This window comes from Phyllobates terribilis, unplaced genomic scaffold (assembly GCF_046119375.1).
Source record: "Phyllobates terribilis strain yellow unplaced genomic scaffold, ASM4611937v1 Scaffold_11__3_contigs__length_659146591, whole genome shotgun sequence".
NCBI lineage: Eukaryota > Metazoa > Chordata > Amphibia > Anura > Dendrobatidae > Phyllobates > Phyllobates terribilis.
The window spans coordinates 190,265,404-190,285,131 of NW_027362771.1; positions in this window are offsets into that span (position 1 = coordinate 190,265,404).

Consider the following 19,728-nt stretch of genomic DNA (forward strand, 5'->3'; position numbering starts at 1 on the left):
GGAGCTAACAACCTTAGTGCTACATATCGCCCCTCCAGTACTTTGCCAGTGACTTTGTCACATATCTCCCCCCACTGCCCAAAGCTGTAGGTTTTGGAACCTTCAGTCACCAAACAGGGCAGTCTAAACTGGCATCTGCGTTACCGTGCAGCTTCCCAGGCCTGTGTTCACATGAAAGATGAAGATCTGTGACTTGAGTTTCAACTCTTGGACCGCCATCTCTGCTTCAAGAGAATATTTGGTTGTTGACAACTTCGTGCCCTTAAGAAGGTCATTCAGGGGTGCGGCTATCATGGCAAAATTCAGGATACCTGGCTGATAGTGTCTCACCACTCCCAGAAATGCCCAAACTGTTCCTTGGAGATTGGTTTCAGTCAATTTTGGACTGCCTCCACCTTGTTCACTTGCGGCTTTACTTTGCTTATTCCAGCGATGTGGCCCAGGTATTTTCCCTTCTTTTTCCTGATGGTACACTTCTTTGGGTTTATGGTAAACCCTCCTTTCCTCAACGCATACAGCACGGCCTCGACCTTCTGCAGATGACTTCCCCAATCTGGGATGAATATCACAATATCATCGAGGTAAGTTGTGACGTACTTTTTGTGAGGGGCTAAGATCCAGTCTATGGCCCTCCGGAAGGTAGCTGGGTCTCTTTGCAGGCCCAGTGTGCTACTGGTATACTGGATGCAATCATCAGGTGTAAAAGAGGTTGTCTTGTTCTTGGCACTTTGAGAGAAGAAGATTTGCCAGCAACCCTTCGTCAGGTCCAGGGAGGTGATGTAACTGGCTTCGATATGAGTTCATCGTCGCGGGGTATCAGATGCGTGTAAATTTTAGCCCCTTCGTTCGAAATCACCAACACATCTGGTTCCGCCAGTATTCCTTGTTCATCAACCTGGGTATGTCTTGGTAACTCTGAAAACAGGTCCCGGTTCCGCTGAAGAAGTTCTCTACACTATTGTTCCTGGGCCGATGACAGTGTATCTGCCATGGGGACACCCTCAGTGTCACCTTCTGGTCTGTCCAGTCCACATGGAGTTTCAACTTGGTTTCTCTGTTGCCCAGCCTTGACGGATAGCGGCATGAGAAGATTTTGGAATAGAGAGGTGGTAGCGGTTAACTGGCAGGTGGGACAGGATTTGCAATATTTTAGGATTTCACTATGACATCTGGACTATAGTACCTCTGCATGACCCGTTGTTGAGTTTTGTCCACCCCCAGATGACCACCCAAGACATGTGAATGGGATCTGTGCAACACCCTTTGTCTATAGGTTGCTGATATCAATAATTGCTCCACCATCTCTTCCCTCACCTTAGTGACCCGGTAGAATAAGTCCCCACTCAACATGAAATAGGGAAACCTGGTGTCAGCCCCCCCACTCCTGTGCTATGCCATTTATGACTGTTACCTTATTGAATGCCTCTTTTAGAGTTACAGTACAGACCAAAAGTTTGGACACACCTTCTCATTTAAGGATTTTTCTGTATTTTCATGACTATGAAAATTGTACATTCACACTGAAGGCATCAAAACTATGAATTAACACATGTGGAATTATATACTTAACAAAAAAGTGTGAAACAACTGAAAATATGTCTTGTATTCTTATTTCTTCAAAGTAGCCACCTTTTGCTTTGATGACTGCTTTGCACACTCTTGGCATTCTCCTGATGAGCTTCAAGAGGTAGTCACCGGAAATGGTTTCCACTTCACAGGTGTGCCCTGTCAGGTTTAATAAGTGGGATTTCTTGCCTTATAAATGGGGTTGGGACCATCAGTTGTGTTGTGCAGAAGTCTGGTGGATACACAGCTGATAGTCCTACTGAATAGACTGTTAGAATTTGTATTATGGCAAGAAAAAAGCAGTTAAGTAAAGAAAAACCCTATGGCCATCATTACTTTAAGAAATGAAGGTCAGTCAGTGCGAAAAATTGGGAAAACTTTGAAAGTGTCCCCAAGTGCAGTTGCAAAAACCATCAAGCGCTACAAAGAAAGTGGCTCACATGAGGACCGCCCCAGGAAAGGAAGACCAAGAGTCACCTCTGCTTCTGAGGATAAGTTATCCGAGTCACCAGACTCAGAAATCACAGGTTAACAGCAGCTCAGATTAGAGACCAGGTCAATGCCACACAGAGTTCTAGCAGCAGACACATCTCTACAACTACTGTTAAGAGGAGACTTTGTGCAGCAGGCCTTCATAGTAAAATAGCTGCTAGGAAACCACTGCTAAGGACAGGCAACAAGCAGAAGAGACTTGTTTGGGCTAAAGAACACAAGGAATGGACATTAGACTGGTGGAAATCTGTGCTTTGGTCTGATGAGTCCAAATTTGAGATCTTTGGTTCCAACCACCGTGTCTTTGTGCAACGCAGAAAAGGTGAACGGATGGACTCTACATGCCTGGTTCCCACCGTGAACCATGGAGGAGGAGGTGTGATGGTGTGGGGGTGCTTTGCTCGTGACACTGTTGGGGATTTATTCAAAATTGAAGGCATACTGAACCAGCATGGCTACCACAGCATCTTGCAGCGGCATGCTATTCCTTCCGGTTTGCATTTAGTTGGACCATCATTTATTTTTCAACAGGACAATGACCCCAAACACACCTCCAGGCTGTGTAAGGGCTATTTGACCAAGAAGGAGAGTGATGGGGTGCTACGCCAGATGACCTGGCCTCCACAGTCACCAGACCTGAACCCAATCGAGATGGTTTGGGGTGAGCTGGACCGCAGAGTGAAGGCAAAAGGGCCAACAAGTGCTAAGCATTTCTGGGAACTCCTTCAAGATTGTTGGAAGACCATTTCCGGTGACTACCTCTTGAAGCTCATCAAGAGAATGCCAAGAGTGTGCAAAGCAGTTATCAAAGCAAAAGGTGGCTACTTTGAAGAACCTAGAATATAAGACACATTTTCAGTTGTTTCACACTTTTTTTGTTAAGTATATAATTCCACATGTGTTAATTCATAGTTTTGATGCCTTCAGTGTGAATGTACAATTTTCATAGTCATGAAAATACAGAAAAATCTTTAAATGAGAAGGTGTGTCCAAACTTTTGGTCTGTACTGTATGTCCCTATGTTTGGTTAATCTAAAATTTTCTCTGGTCACCCCTATCTCAGGAATGTCTGCCTTAGGGGATACTATCTTCTTCTCTTCACCCATTACACAGAAGGGAAACTCGTCAGACTCTGAGGTTGGTTTGACTATTTTAGGGCCAACCCTTTTCTTACCCGATCAATTAAGGTCTCGGCCCCTCTCCCACAAGTCCCAAAACAACACAAAGTCCCTACCTATGATAATTGGGTGCAATAAATCTTGGACCACGACGACCTTATGGGACTTAGTACCTCGGGCCGTCTCAATGACCACTCTGGCCACCGGATAGTCTTTAGCCTCCCCATAAATGCAGCGGACGCCAACCTTCTTCCCAGGGATCAATTGGAGAGGGTCACCAAACTCCCTGAGTCTAGTAGTCCAGTCGTTTGCAGGCCATTCACCTTTACAGGACAAACTTGGGGCCCCTTGCCAGGTGGACAGTCCACGCTGCAAGCCGGATAAGCGTAGAAGGAACACCGGCGTCCCATGCTACAGTCCATTTGCTCGATGGTCAGGGGACAATGGACTGCTGTATGACCTGGGCCGTGACATCTCCCAACAAATTACATCCCTTCCATGAGGTCCTTGGAATGACCTCTGCCACCCCCTTGGACTTTAGACGCCCCACCCCTTTTTAACCTCCGCCACCCAGTATGGAATGGGTTGCCTCCCTACAGACCCTTCGACCCCCTGATACCTTTCGACCAGTCTGACCAAGTCATCAGTGTTCCGGGGATCTCCCTGGGCAACCCAAGTCAGCATTGGGCTTGGAAGGGAGTGCACGAACTGGTCCATTACGACTCGCTCCACCTTCTGCACTGGGTTAGAGGACTCCGGCTGTAACCACTTTTGGACGAGGTGCAACAGATCAAACATTTGGAAGCGGGAGGGTTTATTACGGTGATATGCCCAGCGGTGGACCTGTTGTGCCCTGACAGACATGGTCACCCCCAAGTGTGCCAAAATTTCTGTTTTCAATTTTTCATATTCTTTGGCGTCCTGTAAAGCCAAATCATAGTAGTCCTTTTGTGGCTCCCCCATTAAGTAAGGTGCCAGGACTTCCGCCCACTGCTCTGGCGGGAGGTTCTCGCGGTGACCCTTTCAAAAATGATTAAAAAGGCCTCTATGTCATTACCTGGAATCATTTTTTGCAAGTCTCTCCTCACCGCATTCTGAACAGAGAAATCATCCGCTGACATTGGAGTCAGAGCCGCTGCCGTGCCACGAACCGCCTCTGTGAATAAATCAATCTGCTGCTGCTGTTGGAGCTGCAGCTGGTGCTACTGCTGCAGCTGTTGCATAAGCAGCTTACTTGTCTCCTCTTGCTGCTCCTGCTGCTTCTGCAGCTGTTGCTGTTGGCTGCTGCTGTTGCAGGTGCTGCTGGCGTTGGCTTTGGACCAGGTGCTTGATCAGCTCCTCCATTTTGTCTGACCGCTGTTCAATGCTCATAGCCACCTTCACCCAGGACATGCAGTCTGCCCACAGTCGTTAGACTTGCTTCCTGGGGATCTTGCCCGCACTTCTAGCACCAACTCACTCGGCTTCTTAAAGAGGCCGACACAGAAACCATTTCTATTTAAAGTGTGACTGATTTATTGCAGTCCTCATAAATCACGTCACCAGAAAACGTAAATACAACCTTTGTCCAGCAGAAGGTAAAACATAAAATAACAAGTCCATACAATAGTGCTGGTTAGTCCACCTGGCTTAAGCCCCCGTCCCACATAGCGAGATCGCTAGCGAGATCGCTGCTGAGTCACGGTTTTGGTGACGCAACAGCGACCTCACCAGCGATGTCGCTATGTGTGACACTTTGCAGCGATCAGGCCCCTGCTGTGAGATCGCTGATCGCTGCAAAGTGTCCTGGACCATTTTTTGGTCCTTGCCCTCCCGCTGGTCAGCACACATCGCTGTGTGTGACCAGCGGGACCAGCGATCAGGCTGGTAACCATGATAAACAGCGGGTTACTAGGGGCACACGCGCACTTAGTAACCCGCTGTTTATCATGGTTACCACTCTGCTACGGTGAGCGGTAACCTCCCGCTCACCGTAGCAGAGTGGTAACCATGATAAACAGCGGGTTACTAAGTGCGCATGTGCCCCTAGTAACCCGCTGTTTATCATGGTTACCAGCCTGCTTCAGCAGCAGGCTGGTAACCAGGAGCAGGACATCGTGGAAAGATTCTTTCCACAATGTCGCTGCTCCCCTGATCGCTGGTGAGCCTGAATGTTTGACAGCTCACCAGCGATCACTTAGCGACGCACCAGCGATACCGGCCAGGTCACATCGTTGTCAGGATCGCTGGTGCGTCGTTATGTGAGACGGTACCCTTAGAGTCCAGCTTCCATGTCCTTTAACAAAGGGATTCAAACCAGGAGACCTGCAATCTCCATACATCCAGCATGTGTTAAACAAACAGCTCAGAGCTTTCACCTCCAGGCCCTCCCCACACCAAATGCTCTCAAGGCTGGGATTTTATCCTCTGACCTCCTCCCTCTCTGCAGGTGTTCAATCAAAGCAGCACCCAAGATGGCTGTTTAACCCACTCGTGTGCTGGAACCTTTTTCCTATTTTTAATTACTGGAGCTAACAACCTTAGTGCTACATATCTCACCTCCAGTACTTTGCCAGTGACTTTGTTACATCTGGTTGAAAGAGGCAAGATTGTTATGCTGTTTTGCCATTTTATCTATAAGGTTGTGGTATTTTGTGTCTGATATGTTTGGTTTAAACAAAAAGAACCATCTTGGGACAAGCTAATGAGTGGTATATGGAATGTTGTGATTACATGAGCTTATAAGAACACCCTATTCCCTGAAAACTTCTTGAGTTGTGTCCCTTTGAGTGGAATATATTACTGATGGGTGCTGGTCCCCTGTTTGGTTATTGCCAACCATTGAAGCTGGCTTAATTGGGTCTGTGTCTTATGTTATGTTTATTGGTCCTAGTTAGGGATTAACAGGGCCACGAGGGACTGCCGTCAGCGGGAGCAGGGGGGCGCCACACTGCGTTCAAGAGGGTGCCAACCTCCGCTGCCGGGTAAGGTGAACCTAGTAATGTGTAAGAACCCTATATTTCTGTTAACAGATGACGAACCTGAGTGGGAACTTGTTTGTGGCATTTTAGGGTACAGAACATTTTGGATCACATTTATCCTGAGCTCTATGTTGAGCATTTACATCGGGGTTTCCACCTACATCTACAAAATACGTGATTCAGATGAAACCCCCAAGGAATCCATTCACTATAATGAGGCAGCAGAGTTAGGCCCACTTCACACGTAACTGTCTACAATATGTGTGGTGACACATACCCATTCTAATCCATGGGGTTGTGCACATCTCCATGTGTTCACATGGACCGTGTGTCCTAAACATGGACATGCCCATTTTTTTCCGGCAGCACGGACATCTATATGTCCTGCACATGTTGCCATCCATGTGACACATACCAAAATAAAATGCAGAATAGAAATGACAGATGTTTAGGTGTTAGATAGAAAAATGGAAGCAGCACTCCAAGGTCAAAAAGTATAAACGGTTCATTGATCCATTGTGATGGTCGTTCCAAAGTGTGGCGAAACGTCGCCATCACAATGGGTCACTAGACCATTTATACTTTTTAACCTTGGAGTGCTGCTTCCATTTTTTTGGATATTACTGAGGTATTGTCTTGCCTGGGAGGCTTTGCACCTGCTTTCTGCCATTTACTAGTGTTGCACCAGTTTTTTGCTTTAGATAGATATAAAGATATCTGTGAGATATATAATTAGTGCCGTGCGTGTGTAGTTTACTATATAAGCATTTAATAAAAAAAATTAAATAAATGACGTGGGGTCCCCTCTATTTTTAATAACCAGCTAAGGGAAAGCAGATGGCTTTGAGCTGGTCTTATTTCGCTGGTATGGCCAAATAACCATGGAGCTTCCCATCCTATTAATATCAGCTTACAGCTGTCTACTTTGCCTTTGCTGGTTATTAAAAATGAAGGGGGACCCTAAAAATAATGACGTCAGGTCCCCCTATATTTAATTACCAGTAAATGCAAAGCAGACAGCTGTGGGCTGATATTAGGCTGGGAAGGGATCAATATCCATGGACCTTCCTAACCTATTAAAAACAGACCTCAGCCACACCAGAAATGGCGCTAATCAGCATGAGACCCGGTGGTTGTGAACTGCAGTAACCTTACTGACGTCACCACTCGTCACAGCCGTCGGGTCTCGAGGAGTACAGCATGAGACCTGGCAGTGGCTGCTGATCCAGTCTATGGAGTTTTGTTGTCTAAACGGGGCTACATACGCTGGACAAAGAAAACGTGCTATGTCCATCATTAGTCATAAAGGGGTTAATGGTATTTGGGTAGACTGAGAATACCTCCAACACCAAAAATGGATGACCCACATCTCTGGTTTCCTCTATTATGGCCGCCATTAATGGGAGAAGTATGGAGATGGGACCAGTCGCATGCAGGGTCCTCACATACAAAGGTTGCAAAAAGCTGACAGGGCTTGCATCTACCATAGACTTGCATGTTGTGGGGCCACACATCAACTAGTCCATAAACCTCCTGCAATCAGCAGCAGACCAAAAACAAGTATGAAGCATTGTGGTCCGTGTGCATTACCTATATCGCTATTAGTTATTAATTATTACAGAGCGGAAGTTTTACATGGACAGAGGTTGTGCTCGCATTAGGACACCTTCAAAACTGATCAACAACTACACAGAAGGCATAGAGAGTTTCCTGTCCCTAATTGTGAAAGGCTGGTGCTTAACTCAAAGTCATAATCTGCATTGCCCCTTCTCCAAACTACAGTTTTGAGTGGATTTTATATAAAAACGTAAAAAAAAAAATACTCGCCAGCAACAATCTATGTGCAAAATGAAATTTTTGCGTTTGGCTCTGGCAAAAAGAAATATGAAGCCTTCAGGGATGTCAGCGGCCAACTACAGATTGGCAGCTCCTATTCCCAGGTGTCTATGGGCCACCGGCACCGGATCTGGTCTTTCCTGTAGAAGACTCAGGGGACCTCAGCTGTCAGACAGTATCGGGGCTGGCAGGACAATCGGCAATACAGGGTCGGCCATATTGCGGACGGTTGGCTTATAACATGCATTATGCATGTAGTTTGGCTAATGGCTGATAACTGCTTCTATTGATAGAAAACGCCTTTATTTAACTTAATAAACTTGTATCTGGACCGATAGGCCTCTGCTGGTGCACTCTGCTGCTACAGGCCCCTTTATTTTCCCAATGCAGCCGGCTTTCCCACCATTTCATTGTTAATTTAATTGTTCATCCTGATCTACCTGGTTCTTAGATACAATGCCAAAACTACAGTCAGGACTGAAATAGATTTGGGGGATATTTATATGCCATTTGGGGTCTGTGTTACCACCCGTGGTCAATAAATTGCTTATGAAGAGGGGATGAGAAACTGTGAGGTCATTCAGAAGTGGATGAACAAATTAAAAGGGGTTTTCCAATTAATATATATTTTTATTTTTTTAAAGGGCTCAGACTGAAAAATATAGGAAAAAGTATTAATACTCACGGCTCATCCATTCTCCCTCCCAGCCTCCATTTTGTTGCTTATTAGATCTGTACCTTTTCTGTTCTTCCTGGTCCCACCTGACCAGACCAAAAAAGGACAGGAAGTACAGGCTCAGCCAATCACTGGCCACAACAGGGACACTCCTCGGTCAGTGATTTGCTGAGCAGGCATTTCCTACTTTTTTCATTGTGTCTAGGACAGGATGAAGAGGTAGAGATCAATAGGGACTGGATAAGGAACAAGAACTATGGAAAATTGCTGAGAGTGAGTAATGTTTGATTTATCAGGGTTATAACTCAGATATCCCCATGTATTAGAAGAACGAGACTCCTAAAAGCGGTGGCAACAGTGTTCCTTCCATAGACGTGAATGAATTTAGACACATGTAATACCATGAATGGCAAGAAGAACAGACAAATCAATTTTAGAACAAGTCAAGCCAGACATGTCACTCGAAGCAACTTGCCTACTGTGGAAACATCATACGAAGAGAGCAATCACTGGAGAAGGACATCATGGTTGGAAGAATAGAAGGCGAAGAGGAAGACAAGCAATCTGATGGCTTGATACTATCAATATAATGGTGGAGAAGACCCTGATGGACCTATCTAGGCTTGCACAAGATCGATCTTCCAACAAATCATTTATCCATCAAGTTACAATGGCTCAAGACTGAGCCGAAGGCCGTTAATATAATAATAATTGGCTTCCTCTCTATTCTTTGCCTTGCATAGATGCCAGGGCTAAGTAAAGTGTACACATGTTCTTCCAATAGTCTAGAGTATGTCTAATCAATGCCATAATGAAGGGATTGTTCAATGTACGAAAGTCGTCACCTAACAACAGGATAGGTGAAAAATTACTGATTGATGGGAGTCCCACATCGATCAGCAGATTGGGGTATTTTTATCCCAGTAATGGCATTTTTAACGCTTTTATAAGAGGGAGCCAGAGGTCGGACATCAACCAGCGCTCCATTCATTTTCTATAGGCCTGCCAGAAAAAAGCAGAGCACAGTGCTTGGCATCTGCATAGGGAATGAATGGACTGGTGGTGGAGCAGGTGCACTGCCGAAGTTTTCTTACTACGATATAAAAGAAAATAAATTCCCCTTCAGTGCAGGTCCCAGTGGTCAGACATCCTCTGGATAGGAAACTTATTTTTGCCAGACAACCCCTTTAAAGGAATTTTAACCAATAATCAAATTTACACTCATAAGCGGATCACCGCAATGAGAAAACTTTTTTTTATAGGACACGTTCACCATCTTGGATGTAGTATTTGTCTGCAATAGGTAAATGATGTATTAGTATTAGGCTCAACAAGGTGATTCCACAAATATTGCATAGTTGTCATCCTAGTTGCTTCAATTTTTTTTCTTCCGTTTTTTTACACTGAAGATGTGCTCACTTTCAGACCAATACAAAACATTTGGAAGGTCACATTTTTATTTAAGTTTATCACCATGCAGCAGATGCAAAACAGAAGCCTTCCGATTTGTATCCGTGTCTCACTGATCCCCATAGACTTTAATGTCCAAATCTAATCTGCAAATCGTATCAGAATAAGAATTCTGAGTTACACGGATCTCAAACACAGATCTGTAATTTAACAGATGTGTGAATACATCCATCCTACTCTAAGGGACCGAGTGCTGGCCAAGGAAAAAAACAAAACATCGCTCGGACAAGTGACATGGATGTGTGAATGTAGCAAGAGGCTAAATTCCTTCGATGAGGATTTGGTCAATTTTGATGCTGCAGATTTTATGCAACATTTCTGCACCAATTAGCTGAATTAGGTTTCTTGCATTTTTATCATGTTTTTCAGCTGCAGTTGTGTCTATTTGTGGTGTGTCATGCTTCAAATAAAATTGGTTTGTTTAGGATACTTCGACTTTGACTTTGTGCGGAATACATGCACTTTTATTGCGAAAATGAACTAATAACGCATATGTGTTTATCTGCGGACATTCCTCATCTCATTCAAGTCTATGGGGAAAATCCACAAACAAAAAGCATATTTACTACAAGAGAAATTGACAAGTTCCGGATCTCAAAGTTGCACAAAAGGTCAATTTTCGCAGCACAAAACACAAACACAGTGGGCATGAAATTTCTATCAATCCCATACACACTGCTGGAATTGTTGGATGCTGCGGTTTTTGAGAACGAAAATACAAAGAGGAGAAAATGCACCAAATTCTCATCATGCGAACTTAGCAAAATATGTATGGGGGCCCCTGAAAGATGATTATCAGGGTGAGATAAGGATCTGGCATGTCAGATTTTGACTGCAGATGCTTTTGTTCTCTAACGGGTCATTTACACTGCAAGGTAATTATGAATGAGTGTTAAAAATGCTTGATTCATGAATATCTTGCCGTGTAAACAGGCTGCTGATTACCTGATGAACAAACAAAACACTCAGTCATCAGGTGAAATGATCTTTCGTGCAGCACAAAAGCTCATCGTTCTTGGCAGTGCATCATCCTGAGAACTATGGCAGCCAATCTAGTGTAGATCACTCCGTGCGCATTGTTTACTTTGGTCTGCTGTATAAACTGACATTCAAACATCTGCCGATAGGTTAAGGTTTAGGGTATGTGCACACTGTCAGGAGCCACCTGCGGCCCCAACACTGAGGAATAGCCGTGCAGCTTCTGCTCATTATTTTTTTTTTTTCACTCGCGGACTTTCCTCATAGAGATTAGGTCTATGGGGAAAGTCCACATGCGGACCTGCAAGAGAAATTGATATGCTGCGGTCCTGAAAAACGTGTACATGTCAGTTTCCACGGGTGATCCACAGGTGCCCAGAGACGGATAGTGGACATAGGATTTTAAGAAATCCATCCACTATGCTGTAACATCTGGCCGCTGCGGGTTTGACGCTGCATAACACGCAGCTTCAAACCCGCAGCGGCTCCTGACCGTGTGCACATACCCTTACCGATGGGCAATTGTATTGTGTGTTGTCGGTCGGTCCTTGTAAACGGACCTTAACCCCTTAACAACCGCCGATACCCTTTTAACGGCGGTCATTATGGGACCTTTTTATAGGCGCTGAGGAATAAGATTATAACGCTGCCTCGCAGCTGAAATTCCTGCGGGTGTCAGCTGTACATAACAGCTGACACCCTGCGGTATTGGCCCTGGCCGGTTTTGAAGACGATCTGGGCCGATTAACCCCTTATATTTCGCTGTCAATTGTGACAGCGGTATTTAATTGTTACAAGGGGGTTACAAGACCCCCTTTGTAACCATTGGAGCCCCTCGATGACAATCTCTTGTGCCGATGGTTACCATGGTACCCTGAGGTCATGTGATGACCCCAGGGTACGGTGGCCTGTGAGATAAAGCTATAAGCTGTGTCTCACAGTCTCTGTCAGGACCAGAGTTCAAAATAAAAATTATGCATGTCCCACATTGGGACTAAGAGAAAAAGTAAAAAAAAAAAGTAAAATAAAATATGTAAAAAAACAAACAAAATGAAAACACACACACCACACAAAAAAAGTACACACAAATAAAACAAAATCACTAAAAGCTGTTTCGCCACACAAAATGCAACGTTTGTGATGAAATAAAAATAAACAAAAAAATACACATAATTGGCCACATCCGGAACAACCCGTTCTATAAAACTGAATGTTATTTATTACGAATGGCGAACGCCGTAAAAATAAAAAAAAACACGCCAAAAATGTTGCTTTTTCCTCATACTGACTCTCAAAAAAGTGAATAAAAAGCGATCAAAAAGTTATATGTAACAAAAAAAAATGTACAAACGAAAATGCCAAACCATTCTGCAAAAAACAAGCCCTAATATGGCTCATTCGGCAAAAAAATAAAAAAGTTACAGCTCTCAGAGTATGACAATGTAAAAGCAAAATCATTTTTGTAAAATATTGTTTTTAGTGTGTAAAATTACAAAGCTTAAAGAAACAATATAAATCTGGTATTACTGTAGTCATACCGTCACGATGGACAAATCAGTCTTATCACTTTTACCGCACAGTGAACGGCACAAAAAATAAAAACAATATCTGAATTGCTGTTTTTTGTTCATTTTGTGTTTGAAAAATCTAAATAAAAAGTGATCAAAAAATATTATGTGCCCCAAAATGGTACCAAAAATATCTGCAATTCATCCCGCAAAAAATAAGCCCTCATACTGCTCTGTTCGCCAAAAAATAAAAAGTTCTCAGAATATGGCGATGAAAAAAAAATACTTTTTATAAAAAAGCATTTTTACTGTGTGATAGCAGCAAAATCTAAAAAAAAACCTGATATAAGTCTGGTATCGCTGTAATCGCACCGACCCGAAGAATAAATCCGCGTTATCACTTATACCGGACGGTGAACTGCGCAAAAATAAAAATAAGGACTATTCTTGTACTGCTGTCTACTTGTTCATTCTGCCTCCCAAAAATCAGAATAAGGCTCGATTCACATTTATCCTCCTTTCTCCGCTGAGTGCTTACACCTGGCTTTCCGTGTAAATTCACCAAAACTGTGATTCAGACAAAAACCCCCAACGGAACCAGAGGAGGCAGAAGGAGTCACTTTGGACTTTTCTGTGTTTCTACATTGTCCCATCATTTTAGGTGTTTTTTTTTAGCACACAAGTGTTGTCAACCACAGTTCTGTGCACGCCTAAAAAGATGGATACCACCGGAGCAACATGAAACGGAGTCCAAAGTGTCTCCATCTGCCTGATTATGATGGGTGGTTCTGTTGGAGGTTTCATCTGAATCACATTTTTGTGGGATTTACACGGAAACCCCGACGTAAGTGCTAAGCATAAAACACAAGATTGTGATCTAGTCTTATTCTGGAAGCATCAAAAAATATTATGTACCAAAATGTTACCAATAAAACCCCTAATTTACCCCGCACAACACCAGCCCCCATTCAGGTCTGTCATTTGTCACTGGAACTATAGGGGTTCCCACAATACTGCTAGAAAAAAAAGACCCTAGAAAAGCGACATGGCTCCCGCCCCTTCAAATAATATCCAGTGAATTCTGCGTTCCCAGGTCCAAATGCCACCCTCATTCTGAGCCTGAACAACTGTAAGCAAACACATGTTTGGCATTATTGTAGTGGGAGAGAACACTTAGCAATTTACAGGGTGTGTGTCTCCAGAAGTACAAGCTGGGCACAATGTGTTAGGGCACTACATTATATGGGGGCATTACACTGTATGGGGGCACAATGTATAGGCACAAAACTGGCATATTTGCAATTCTCCAGAAAAAAAAAGCCTGGCGTGGATGTTACAGAATAGTCACTTAGATGAATTCATTGAGAGGTGCAATTTCTACAAGTGGGGTCACTTTTGGGGTTTTTCTTTTGTTCTGGCTCCATCGGGGCTCCGCAAATGACGCCCGCCAACTATTCTAGCAAAATCTGTGCTCCGAAAGCCAAATAGTGCTCCCTCCTTCTCAGCCCTGACGTGAGGCCTAACAGTAATTTCTGATGACATATGGGGCATCATCATGTTTGGGAGAAATTGCGCAATAAATTATGGGGTCCAGTTTCACCTATTAACCCTTGTGTACCTGAAAAATTTGCAGCAAATACAAAAATTTAATTTTTACCACAAAAATGTCATATTTCGACGTCAATGGTATAAAATTCTGTGAGGCACCTATGGGTTCAAAATAATCACAACACTCCTAGATGAATTCCTTAGGCAGCGAAGTTTCTAATATGGGGTCACCTGAGGGAGGGGTGGGAGGGTTTCTGCTGTTATGGCACTTCAGGAGCTCAGCTAATGGAGCCCACAATCTATTCAAACTAAATATGTGTTCCAAAAGCCAAGTGGCACTCCTTCCCATCCCATCCCTGCCGTGTGCTCAAACAGTAGTGTACAACCACATATGGGGTACTGCCACATTCGGGAGTAATTGCTTAACAAATTGCTTGGTTCAATTTCTCCCATTACCCCTTGTGTAACTTATAAATTTGGTGTTAAAACAGTATTTTAGTGGAAAAAATTACATTTTTCGTTCTCACATCTAAAAGTTATAAAGTTTCGAGAATCAGCTGTAGGTTAAAAATGCTCAGTACACCACTAGATGAATTCCTTGAGGGGTCTAGTTTCCAAAATGGGGTCACTTGTGGGGGGTGTCTGCTATTTTTGCATGTCAGGGGCTCTCCAAATGCGACATTGAATTCACAATCTATTCCAGACAAAATAGCTTCCTAGATTTCCTAGCCCTGCCATGTGCCCAAACAGAAGTTTTTGACCACATATGGACAAAGTCATATCGAAGACATTTTACCACTGTTTTGAATATGTCACAAAAAACAGTCTCATTATCAGTGGGATGCATTGAAGCATTCCAGAGTTATTACCTCATAAATTTGACACTGGTCAAATTTAAAAAATTTGGACTGATCATTCGGGTCAAAATTATCTCAGTCACTAAGGGGTTAAGGCTTAGTGCCCACGATGCAGAAATGAAGCAGAAATTTTCCTGAGCATTTCTGCATCTCCTTGGCAGAAAAACGCATGCGGTTTTTACATGCGTTTTTGACGCGTATTTGCATGCGTATTTGCCATGCGTTTTTCCAATGCATTGTATAGGCAAATACGCATGCAGAAACACACAAGAATTGGTCATGTCCGTATTTTTTCTGTGAGTAAAATCTGCGCAGAAAAAATACGGACCATGTACACAGAACTTGCAGAATGTCATAGGAAGTCATGGGATAAGGTATGCAATGCGTTTCTGGAGCGTTTACACGCTGCAAATACCCACCAAAATACGCACCAAAAACGCATCGTGGGCACACAGCCTAAAGGAACTCTGTTAGCACAGAATGACTGTACAGGCGCTCAGTGCTTCATATAGGGGCCAGTCATTTAAATACACCTGCTTGTTTTCCCTCTCTCTCTATCCTCCCCCCTTTTTTGATTGACTGCTCTGGCCTCAAAGGGTCAGAGAAGGGCAGAGATAGAAGAAAAACAAGCACATGGGAAGGTGTATATAATGATTGGCTATGTGCCCACGTTGCAGAAATGAAGCAGAAAATGATAAATGATATCAATTAGTTGGCCTTTAGTACAATAACTAAATGTAGTCAATCCACAATGCAAAATTTCCCAAAGCTATAATAGCAATATTATAGTCAATTAATAGTCAATCCACAATTCAGAACTCCGCGGTTGGACTCCGGTATACAAAGAGCTATTATGCAGGCATCTATTATGGCTCATCTCCTCTAATATTTCTTGTCCCCTGATGAGCCCCACATTGAGGAGGGGGTGAAACGCGTAGGGACGAAGGGACTAATCCTAAGGAATAACTTTACTGCTGATGATTTTACACCAGTCTGAGGGACCTTGAAAATTGATGCCTGGAGTGCTGTTACTATTTTGGGGAGTTCTGAATTGTGGATTGACTATATTTAGTTATGTACAAAAAAGGACATCTAATGGACACCACTCAAGGCACCGTGTGAATCTCAGATGGACTAGAGATTAAGATAAGTTTATTACTATTTCTTATTTGGTCTTACACATTTCTACCTATTCCAGTGGGTTGGGACGAAGGGATTAATTATAACCTTATTTGCGGATGACTTTACACCAGTCTGACGAATTTTATAATATTGATGTCTGGTATATTGCCATTATAGCTTTGGGAAATTTTGCATTGTGGATTGACTACATTTAGTTATTGTACTAAAGGCCAACTAATTGATATCATTTATGGCATCGCTTGAAGCTTAGTTTGATTGGGGATGAAAATATTCTTAATATTTTTTTCGGACTTGCTCTGACTGGTACACATTTCTATCTATTTATATTAGTGGGCTACTGTAAATCAAAAACCTTCTATTTGTGCAACTATATCTATTTTTGCCCACTCCCCACTGACATGGTATTGTTGTAATTTTTTACATTGAGCATGTCAATTATGACATGAATAGTCTACAATTGGTCCATTTATATGTATGTGTGTGGCATCTTTTGACTGTGTAGGGATACCTAGGGAAAGGAGAGGGACAGCCTCCGAGGAGCGGGGACACCATCTGAACCTTAGGGTGAAAAACACTCCGCTGTTAGGTAGGGAGAGCAATCCTATTAGGTGCTATTCAGGGCAAGTTTGTCTGAATTAATTGCTAATTTCATATTATATTCTCCTTACATGGTATCCTGTCTTTGAGATAGATGTGTAGTTTTTTCTCACTTGTACTATAGAGTACACTTTTAAGGATAATTATTAAAAGTTAATTTTTATTGGGTATTTTTTCTGTCTATGGTTCTCTGGTAAATATATATACCCTATTACCAATTTAGTTTGGTGAATATTTTTCTGGTTCTACTTCAGGGCATATGTGCAACCCAGGAGACGCTGGGGGCATATGTGCATCACAGGAGATGCTGGGGGCATCTGTGCAACACAAGATACGCTGGGGGCATATGTGCATCACAGGAGACGATGGGGGCATATGTGCATCACAGGAGACGCTGGGGGCATATGTGCATCACAGGAGACGCTGGGGGCATATGTGCATCACAGGAGACGATGGGGGCATATGTGCATCACAGGAGACGATGGGGGCATATGTGCATCACAGGAGACGCTGGGGGCATATGTGCATCACAGGAGACTCTGGGGGCGTATGTGCATCACTGGAGACGCTGGGGGCATATGTGCATCACAGGAGACGCTGGGGGCATATGTGCATCACAGGAGATACTGGGGGCATATGTACAACACAAAATACGCTGGAGGCATATGTGCATCACAGGAGACGATGGGGGCATATGTGCATCACAGGAGAAGCTGGGGGCATATGTGCATCACAGGAGAAGCTGGGGGCATATGTGCATCACAGGAGATGCTGGGGGCATATGTACAACACTAGATACGCTGGGGGCATATGTGCATCACAGGAGACGCTGGGGGCATATGTGCATCACAGGAGACGCTGGGGGCATATGTGCATCACAGGAGACGCTGGGGGCATATGTGCATCACAGGAGACGCTGGAAGCATATGTGCATCACAGGAGACGCTGGGGGCATATGTGCATCACAGGAGATGCTGGGGCCATATGTGCATCACAGGAGACGCTGGGGGCATATGTGCATCATTGGAGACGATGGGGGCATATGTGCATCACAGGAGACGCTGGGGGCATATGTGCATCATTGGAGACGATGGGGGCATATGTGCATCACAGGAGACGCTGGGGGCATATGTGCATCACAGGAGATACTGAGGGCATATGTACAACACAAAATACGCTGGAGGCATATGTGCATCACAGGAGACGATGGGGGCATATGTGCATCACAGGAGAAGCTGGGGGCATATGTACAACACTAGATACGCTGGGGGCATATGTGCATCACAGGATACGCTGGGGGCATATGTGCATCACAGGAGACGCTGGGGGCATATGTGCATCACAGGAGACGCTGGGGGCATATGTGCATCACAGGAGACGCTGGGGGCATATGTGCATCACAGGAGACGCTGGGGCCATATGTGCGTCACAGGAGATGCTGGGGGCATATGTGCATCACAGGAGACGCTGGGGGCATATGTGCATCATTGGAGACGATGGGAGCATATGTGCATGACAGGAGACCCTGGGGGCATATGTGCATCACAGGAGACGCTGGGGGCATATGTGCATCATTGGAGACGATGGGAGCATATGTGCATGACAGGAGACCCTGGGGGCATATGTGCATCACAGGAGACGCTGGGGGCATATGTGCATCACAGGAGACGCTGGGGGCATATGTGCATCACAGGAGACGCTGGGGCCATATGTGCGTCACAGGAGATGCTGGGGGCATATGTGCATCACAGGAGACGCTGGGGGCATATGTGCATCATTGGAGACGATGGGAGCATATGTGCATGACAGGAGACCCTGGGGGCATATGTGCATCACAGGAGACGCTGGGGGCATATGTGCATCACAGGAGACGCCGGGGGCATATGTGCATCACAGGAGACGCCGGGGGCATATGTGCATCACAGGAGACGCCGGGGGCATATGTGCATCACAGGAGACGCCGGGGGCATATGTGCATCACAGGAGACGCTGGGGGCATATGTGCATCACAGGAGACGCTGGGGGCATATGTGCATCACAGGAGACGCTGGGGGCATATGTACATCATTGGAGACGATGGGGGCATATGTGCATCACAGGAGATACTGGGGCCATATATGCATCACAGGAGATGCTGGGGGCATATGTGCATCACAGGAGACGCTGGGGGCATATATGCATCATTGGAGACGATGGGGGCATATGTGCATCACAGGAGATACTGGGGGCATATGTACAACACAAGATACGCTGGAGGCATATGTGCATCACAGGAGACGCTGGGGGCATATGTGCATCACTGGAGATGCTGGGGGCATATGTACAACACTAGATACGCTGGGGGCATATGTGCATCACAGGATACGCTGGGGGCATATGTGCATCACAGGAGACGCTGGGGGCATATGTGCATCACTGGAGACGCTGGGGGGCATATGTGCATCACAGGAGACGCTGGGGGCATATGTGCATCACAGGAGACGCTAGGGGCATATGTGCATCACAGGAGACGCTGGGGGCATATGTGCATCACAGGAGATGCTGGGGGCATATGTGCATCACAGGAGACGCTGGGGGCATATGTACAACACAAGATACGCTGGGGGCATATGTGCATCACAGGAGACGATGGGGGCATATGTGCATCACAGGAGATGCTGGGGGCATATTTGCATCACAGGAGACGCTGGGGGCATATGTGCATCATTGGAGATGATGGGGGCATATGTGCATCACAGGAGACGCTGGGGCATATGTGCATCACAGGAGATACTGGGGGCATATGTACAACACAAGATTTGCTGGAGGCATATGTGCATCACAGGAGACGATGGGGGCATATGTGCATCACAGGAGACGCTGGGGGCATATGTGCATCACAGGAGATGCTGGTGGCATATGTACAACACAAGATACGCTGGGAGCATATGTGCATCACAGGATACGCTGGGGGCATATGTGCATCACAGGAGACGCTGG